Here is a 7,778-nt window from a genome sequence, read left to right as displayed (position 1 = left end):
ATAACAACCATATGTGCAACAGCCTCCTGAACACTCAGCATCTTTGCTTTAGATTGTAGAGCCACTGTATTGATTCAAGGTTGACCCCCCCCCCCCCCCCCCCCCCCTTAAAAGCAGCCTGGTCCTGTGTCCAGTGCTGCTCTGCTCTCAGGATTGTTTCCCCGCAGCCTCCGAGGGAGACGAGCAGAGGAGCATCTGGAAAAGCAAACAGAGCCCAGCAGCAGCTGGGTGATCTACAGCCGACGGGGGAGCGCTGCACATGATGGTGGAGGGGGGGGCCGAAGGACGGCCACGGGGGGGGGGATGCTTCATACTGGACTCATGAAAATATAATGGGCAGGAGCCAACGAGCAAGTGCAAACACACACACACATATACACACACATACATACTTACATACATATACATACACACACACATACTTACATACACACACACATACACACACACATACATACTTACATACATATATATACACACACACACACACACACTTACATACACACACACATACATACTTACATACACACACACACACACATACATATACACACACACACACACACACACACATACATATACACACACACACATACATATACACACACACACACATACATATACACACACACATACATACATACTCACATACAATTAAAGGCTGTTGTAATTGGTTTATTTGTGTTTATGACAGCGAGCCACCTGTGTGGTGCGTGAACCCCGTCGGTGGGTGAGTTCAGATCTTTCATCTCCCCTGAAATGTCAGAATCGGAGCACATCCGCGGGGTCAGAAGGTCCAAAACGCTGCAAAGGCAGCAATTTAGCCACTTCACCGAGGGACAGTCGCCATTTTAGTGGGACAGAACGGGTCCAGTGTTATTTCACAGACATCCTCACTGTTGGAAGATAAGTTTGCAGAGAAGAACAAGAAGGTTTTAAAGGGCCGAGGGGGGAAGAATAAAGTTAAATAATCCGTTGTCATTAGCAACAGATGAGTGTTCTCCTGGAGGGCTTCACGGAGCGTTTCAGCTCTGCTTCCACGTGTCCAGGAGAAGGTTCTCCTTAAATAACGGAGTTCTCCAGGATCAGAAGCGTCCAACGAGGGAAGAAGCCGCCGTTCAGAGATGAATGAAAACCAAGATGCTCGTGCACGCCGCTCCACCGGCGTCAGTAACACAACCCCCAGCATGCATCTGTGGAAAACCCAAATCCTGGCATGTCGGAGTCCCAACATCTGGATCTGTTAAGGAAACTCACAGCCGCCCGTTCCACTCTCATTTAACCTTCAACCAATTCAGATGTGTTGAAACGTTTCCTCGGCCAGCTGTTTCAGATCCAACAACCGTCCTCGAGGTGATGTAAAAATAACTGGAACCGCATTTATAGTCGCCATGTTTCTATTACCTGCTTCTCCATTTGTTTTCCTTCCATTTCTGGCCTTGGATTCAGCAGATTCCTCTTCAATTATTCAGCTTTAAAGAGAGAAGGGACCAACTCCAACTCTATCGGAGGTGTCTGTCTGCTGCGCCCACACCGGCCCCCCGGCATCACCCGGAGGTCAGGGGCTGATGTTTGTTGACCACAAACTGCATAAAATTGGTGTCTCCGCTCGCCGAGGCGGCGGGAACGTGAATTCGGAGCTGCATCACTCTCGACCACCCACGCGCTCGCTTCCTCACAGACCTGCATTTTCGGTCCGGATGGGGGGGTCGCACCAATGAAAAGAAGATTTTCTGATATGATCGCTGCAATGCAAAGGTGGTCCCATCAGTGGGGGCTCATCTAATCGGAGCGGACCACGAGAATCCGTCCCACAACAAAGGTCACGGGTCTAAAGGTCACTGGGACTAAAGGTCACGGGTCTAAAGTGAGCAGCACAAGAACCAGTCAGAGCTTATTGAGATCACAGAGGGAACCTTCTCTCCCCACTCAGGCCTGACGCCTTAAACAGGACAAATGTGGGGAAAATTCTCTTTAAAAGGGTTTTTTTTAGACTGAGACAGCGCTGGAGGGAGGGAGGGAGGAGGGAGGAGGGAGGAGGGAGGGAGGAGGGAGTGAGGGAGTGAGGGAGGGAGGGAGGGAGGGAGGAGGGAGGAGGGAGGAGGGAGGGAGGAAGGGAGGGAGGGAGGAGGGAGGGAGTGAGGGAGGAGGGAGGGAGGAGGGAGTGAGGGAGGAGGGAGGGAGGGAGGAAAGGAGGGAGGAGGAAGGGAGGAGGGAGGGAGGGAGGAGGAGGGAGGAGGGAGGGAGGGAGGGAGGGAGGGAGGGAGGGAGGAGGGAGGGAGGAGGAAGGGAGGGAGGAGGAGGGAGGGAGGGAGGGAGTGAGGGAGGAGGGGGAGGAAGGAGGGAGGGGGGAGGGAGGAGGGAGGAGGGAGGAGGGAGGAGGCCAGAGCCGGCCCAGAAATGCTCGGCGATCAATTAGTCCGGCTGTACAATAGCCGGAAATCTCATATTGGGGTCATGGATTCCTTATCAGCGGGTGAATTTTCACATGCCAGATAAAGCTGTAATGATTTATGGTGGCGAATGAATAATTGTGGAGAAGAAGGGTGTTATTTTTACACCGTGGCAGCTCGTAGCAAACGCAGTTAACCTAAAAAGAGGAGTGCACACTGGAGGGCACGTTTCCAAGTCCTCCCACATGTCGACAGATAAAATGGACCCTTCGGTGCGATTATTTAGCCGCTTAATACGCTGAAATGTGCCATAACACAGCGAGGAATTTGGCGAATTAAAGGAAAACTGCAAACATTCCATTCCAAACATTGTGTAAACTTGTCAACGTTTAAAGGCGGCTCAAGTCGACGGCGGTTACCGACCCCGCCGCCGTGCACGCGCGCTAGCAGCTAGCAGCTAGCAGGTGCTGGTGCCACCCTGACGTCAGTGACAGGTCTGCAGCTCTTCTGGGTGCCGGCTGCCTGTTTATGTGCGTTCATGTCTCAGATCCATAAGCCAGAGCTGCCAGCCCAGCACAGGGAGCGGAACATTTGCAGCAGTAGCCCTCAAACATCCCGCGTGGGGAACGTGGACTCCATAGAAGGATCCACTCAATGGAAGCAACAGATGTGTGGAAGGCGGAGGCGAGTCATCGTGGGATCTCATCAGAAATGGCTGTTCTTCTTACCGCCGTCACCGTAGACGTGATTAATCTTCCCTGGAGACAGACGAGGGGAGAGCGGAGGGGGCCGCCGGCCCGGGAGCTCTGGAGGGTCTTCGTGGGCAGCATCCCCCGGAAAACTAGACACAAAGAGGAGTGCAAGGAAAAGAGGAAATGGAGAAAGGTTGACTGAGCGCTCGTGTTTGTCAGGCATAGAGTTGCTGTTCTGATGAAGCATGCAGACGTCGTGGGTCCTGAACCTTCTGGGTCCAGTACGGACAATCACAGACTCACATCTTCAACATGGACAGCAAACCCAGCAACGCGCCTTCCAGCTGTGTAACCAAGCAAGCAGACCACCCTGGCAGGAGGGATAGGATCCATCAGGAGAGCCAGGCCGGCTCCTCTCGGAACGATCGCTGCTGGCTCGAGCACGCGGGGGTTTAAAATGGTCGGAGGAGGCCGAGCAGGTCCAAAGAGGCCAGAAGGAGCCCAAAGGAGCCCAAAGGGGCCCAAAGGAGCCCAAAGGAGCCCAAAGGAGCCCAAGGAGCCCAAAGAGGTCCAAAGGAGCCCAAAGGAGCCCAAAGAGGCCAAAGGAGCCAAAAGAGGCCAAAAGAGCCCAAAGGAGCCCAAAGGAGCCCAAAGGGGCCCAAAGGAGCCCAAAGAGGCCAAAGGAGCCCAAAGGAGCCCAAAGAGGTCCAAAGGAGCCCAAAGGGGCCCAAAGAGGCCAAAGGAGCCCAAAGAGGCCAAAGGAGCCCAAAGAGGTCCAAAGAGGCCCGGGTCACACACATTTCAGAGCCACCAAACACAAAAACTTTGATTTGATACATTATAGTCTTGATGTAGCGGCCTTTAGAGGTCATTGACCTCTGACACTGACCTCCTGCTGCTAATTATTAAAAGTCTTTTATCTGTTGAGATTTTCTTTGATCTATAAGGTGAATCGAAACAACTGCTTCCCAAAATCGGAGCAGGAGCTTTGGTGTTAGAACGATGTGTTTTCCCATCTGAGTTTGAATATTTTCTGTTTTTCATTCATTTTATTAATCAAATGTGGATTAAAATATGTTAAAATTAGGTTAAATTCATTTTAATTTAATTTATAAATTACATTTTAATAATCTTATAAAAATGCATCTTTTGGGACAAAATCTTTAGTTTGTTAAACAATAAATCCAACACATAGGCCTGATTGTGTGTGTGTGTGTGTGTGTGTGTGTGCCTGTTTGTGTGTGTGTGTGTGTGTGTGTGTGTGCGCGTGTCCCCGTCGTGTCCCCGTTGTGTGTTTGTTGTGTGTCTGTCGTGTGTCTGTCGTGTGTCTTTTGTGTTTGTTGTGTGTCTGTCGTGTGTCTGTCGTGTGTCTGTTGTGTTTGTTTGTCTGTTGTGTGTCTGTCGTGTGTCTGTCGTGTGTCTGTCGTGTGTCTGTCGTGTGTCTGTTGTGTGTCTGTTGTGTGTCTGTTGTGTGTCTGTTGTGTGTCTGTGCTGCTCCCAGCACCACTGAGGGATGATGTGGCGAACGTGATGCATTTTAATATGAACACGGCCATAAAAAGGTGGCCGACTCAGGAGGTTTTATGGTTAATTTCACCTGTTTAATCACTGTTGCCGCGTCACTTTACATCAAAACAGCTTCAGCTCAGGCGAAGAAGGTGGATTCTGGCTGTGGGGGGGGGGGGGGGCGGGGGCTGGGGGGGGGGGGGGGGGTCAGTGTCAAGTACGTGAAAATGCTGTTTGGTCCTTAAGCATCACGGATGTGAGGAGGCCCAGGAACGCTTAAGGGCTTAATGGAAAGAGGGACGGAGGAAAAGAGGTGGAGCGGGAGGTGGAGAGATGCTTTGGGCTGATTTATATCAAACGGTAATAAAGTGGGCATCTCCTCCTCCGCCTGTTTAATATGCGAATATGCAGAGCATCCCACACCTGACAGCTCCCCATTAATAACAGCTAGCTCGGAGCCAGGTAGCCGTAGCTCATCTATATGAAAATACATGATGATGCTTTTACACCCAGTCATCTTTTACAATGGCGCGTGTGCGGCGCCGGCCCACGCTGGCGAGTACACACAGTTCACGAGAACTCCGCGAGGCCGGCGGATTCAGGCGGATTCCTGGAAAGACACGTCTGAATCCAACCCCTTCAGCATCATCTGTATGCAGACCGCAGGTGGTGGAGTCAGAACACTTACCTGAATACAAGTTTGGGCTTCATCAGTCAGTGTTTGAGCTCAGTCACCATCTCCTCTCTGCAGGTGTCGCTGGCTCGCACGCGCATGCTAACATAATGCTTCACCTGATCTGCTTAAGCTGTCTGTGTTGGCATGTGTGTGCATGTATAGAAGATTACGCATGGAGACCGGTTTATTTCGGTCTTTTGCATCTGGGCAGGTGACAAATATCACGGAGTGTAAATGAAGGACGGCAGCAGCGTGGAGCCTATTTTGCAGGTTCGTTAGCGTCCACGTTTGGCTAGCTAACGCCACAGAGCTTGTATTCATGCTGCATTCAGCATGACAGGACCAAATGTTTCCAAAGTAACAGCAAGTTTGACTCCTACCTCACTATGTATAAACTTAAAAATCCCTGGAGCATTTAAAGCGCTGGGTTTAATAGGAGCGCCGCTCCCATTTTCGCAATTCTTAAGCAAAAACTTGTGGAAGACAGCAGGTTTCTTCCTCTAACAAGATTAGAGATGGGAAATTATTCATCCAAATCTATAGCTCTGATGTATATTGTTCTCCTCCCCTGGTGACAAGTGCATAGATATCAGACAAAGATGCATCTGCTCAAGCTCACTATTCTTATGCCCACACCTTCATCTGTACAGTCTTTCCCCCAGCAGACTTCCCTATAAGGAGGAGCGGAGGACAATAGAAGACAGAGGGAAAGAGGCTGAGGACTTGTCCGGCCCCTGGAGGCCCTGCTAATACCCACTCATACCCCATGTATTTTACATGCACAATCCTCAAGGGGCACAAAGAATAGGAATCTTACACTATTTAAATACAGGATTTGGGGCATTAAAGCCAGGCTCATATTGGAATAACAGAAATAATTAGGGATACGGAAGTTGCAGAAATAGACACATTACCATAAGATGATAATTAGTCCCAGGGCTAGCTGGGTGAGGAGAACGACTGCTTGTTGGGGCTTTGTTAGGCCTGCAGTGGGCATCCCAGGTAATAAGGTCATCTGAAATGTGGAGTACAGAGCCGAACACATAATAACGTGCATTGAATGACGCAGAGCTCAGATCTGTAGGTTAGCACCTTCTTCAAGGGCGGTTCCTCTGTGATCAGTAAAAGGAACAAAGGAAAAGATCAAAGTTCTTTTGAAGACATTGCAACGCTGGTTTTACTCACACAGAATGGACGGAAAAAAGAGCCCGAAAGCTCATTTAAAAGAATTTAACATCTGGACTGCATGTCCGCCGCCGCGCCGCGCCGCAGCGACGCGCGTGGTCGTTTGCTTTATCAGGTTCCATTTCCACTGGAGGACAAACAAAGAAGGAGTGGAATCGCTTTATTTCCTCCTGCTGAGAGGGATGTTAAGCGGGGCCAGAATCTGTCTCCTTATCTAATAACCCAAGAGTCCCGACGAGGCCAGTGAGCGAGGAGGGAGCCGCAGAGCCGTTTAGCATCCAGGCTGGGCCGAAGAGCGATGCTGCGCGCTTCTCTCTGTTTACCCACAGATCTCACACATCTGCACACATCTGGCTGCTGAGCATATTGGAAACCCAACAGCACAGTTTCAATCACAGATGTTCTAAAATAACCCGGCGGCGGCTTGACGTCTGATTCCTCTCCACCTTTAAAGCGTCTCTCTGGGGGCCGCTGGCGGTTCGGCTCTTTTCTCGACACATTTCTCAGTTTATTGAACACTGTCTTTGGCTTCACCGTCCCTATTCGGGTCCCATTTGCCACCTTTTCCGGCTCGCTATTTTTTCAACGGAACCAACCGCAGCGGTTCACCGACGGAGACGAGGGAATTGTGATTCAGGTGGAATTAAAGAGAAACGCTTCCATCGCCGGCGTCACCGATGACTAATGGAAGAATAAAAAGCTGAACTTCCTGGTGAGTCCCGCCTCCCTCGGCCCTCGTCAACGTGAGCACACCTACTTTTCTCTGTTTGACTTCAACCGGATGTGTTGACAGCGAGTGAGTGCAGCCCATCGCCGCGGGAGACAGTGTCCCCTGGTGTTGAGAGCCTCTCGTCTGTGGGGGCGGCCCACGTGTCTCTAATCAGCTGCTCCGGGTCAGCCCCCCTCAGCCCACCCCAGCCCACCTCAGCCCCCCTCAGCCCCCCTCAGCCCCCCTCAGCCCCCCTCAGCCCACCCCAGCCCACCTCAGCCCACCTCAGCCCCCCTCAGCCCCCTTAGCCCCCCTCAGCCCACCTCAGCCCACCTCAGCCCACCTCAGCCCCCCTTAGCCCACCTCAGCCCACCTCAGCCCACCCCAGCCCGCCTCAGCCCCCCTCAGCCCACCTCAGCCCACCTCAGCCCACCCCAGCCCACCTCAGCCCACCTCAGCCCCCCTCAGCCCACCTCAGCCCACCTCAGCCCCCCTCAGCCCCCCTCAGCCCACCTCAGCCCCCCTCAGCCCACCTCAGCCCCCCTTAGCCCACCTCAGCCCCCCTTAGCCCACCTCAGCCCACCTCAGCGCTCCTGCTCCGGATCAGCCCCCCTCAG

General features: G+C 52.1%; 1 long non-coding RNA gene across 1 annotated transcript; it reads right to left on the bottom strand.

Moving 5' to 3' along the window:
* Positions 1 to 686: 686 nt before the first annotated feature.
* On the bottom strand, positions 687 to 3,499 carry LOC115252092 (uncharacterized). The gene is made up of 3 exons (XR_003890532.1): positions 3,389 to 3,499; positions 3,122 to 3,234; positions 687 to 896 (listed from the first exon to the last, which is right to left on the bottom strand). It is a non-coding gene; the product is annotated as an uncharacterized lncRNA (long non-coding RNA).
* Positions 3,500 to 7,778: the final 4,279 nt, after the last annotated feature.

The sequence above is a fragment of the Takifugu rubripes genome, chromosome 13 (genome assembly GCF_901000725.2).
Source record: "Takifugu rubripes chromosome 13, fTakRub1.2, whole genome shotgun sequence".
Classification (NCBI taxonomy): Eukaryota; Metazoa; Chordata; class Actinopteri; order Tetraodontiformes; family Tetraodontidae; genus Takifugu; species Takifugu rubripes.
Note: the sequence above shows the minus strand (reverse complement) of the source record. Positions and strands in the feature narration are given on the sequence as shown.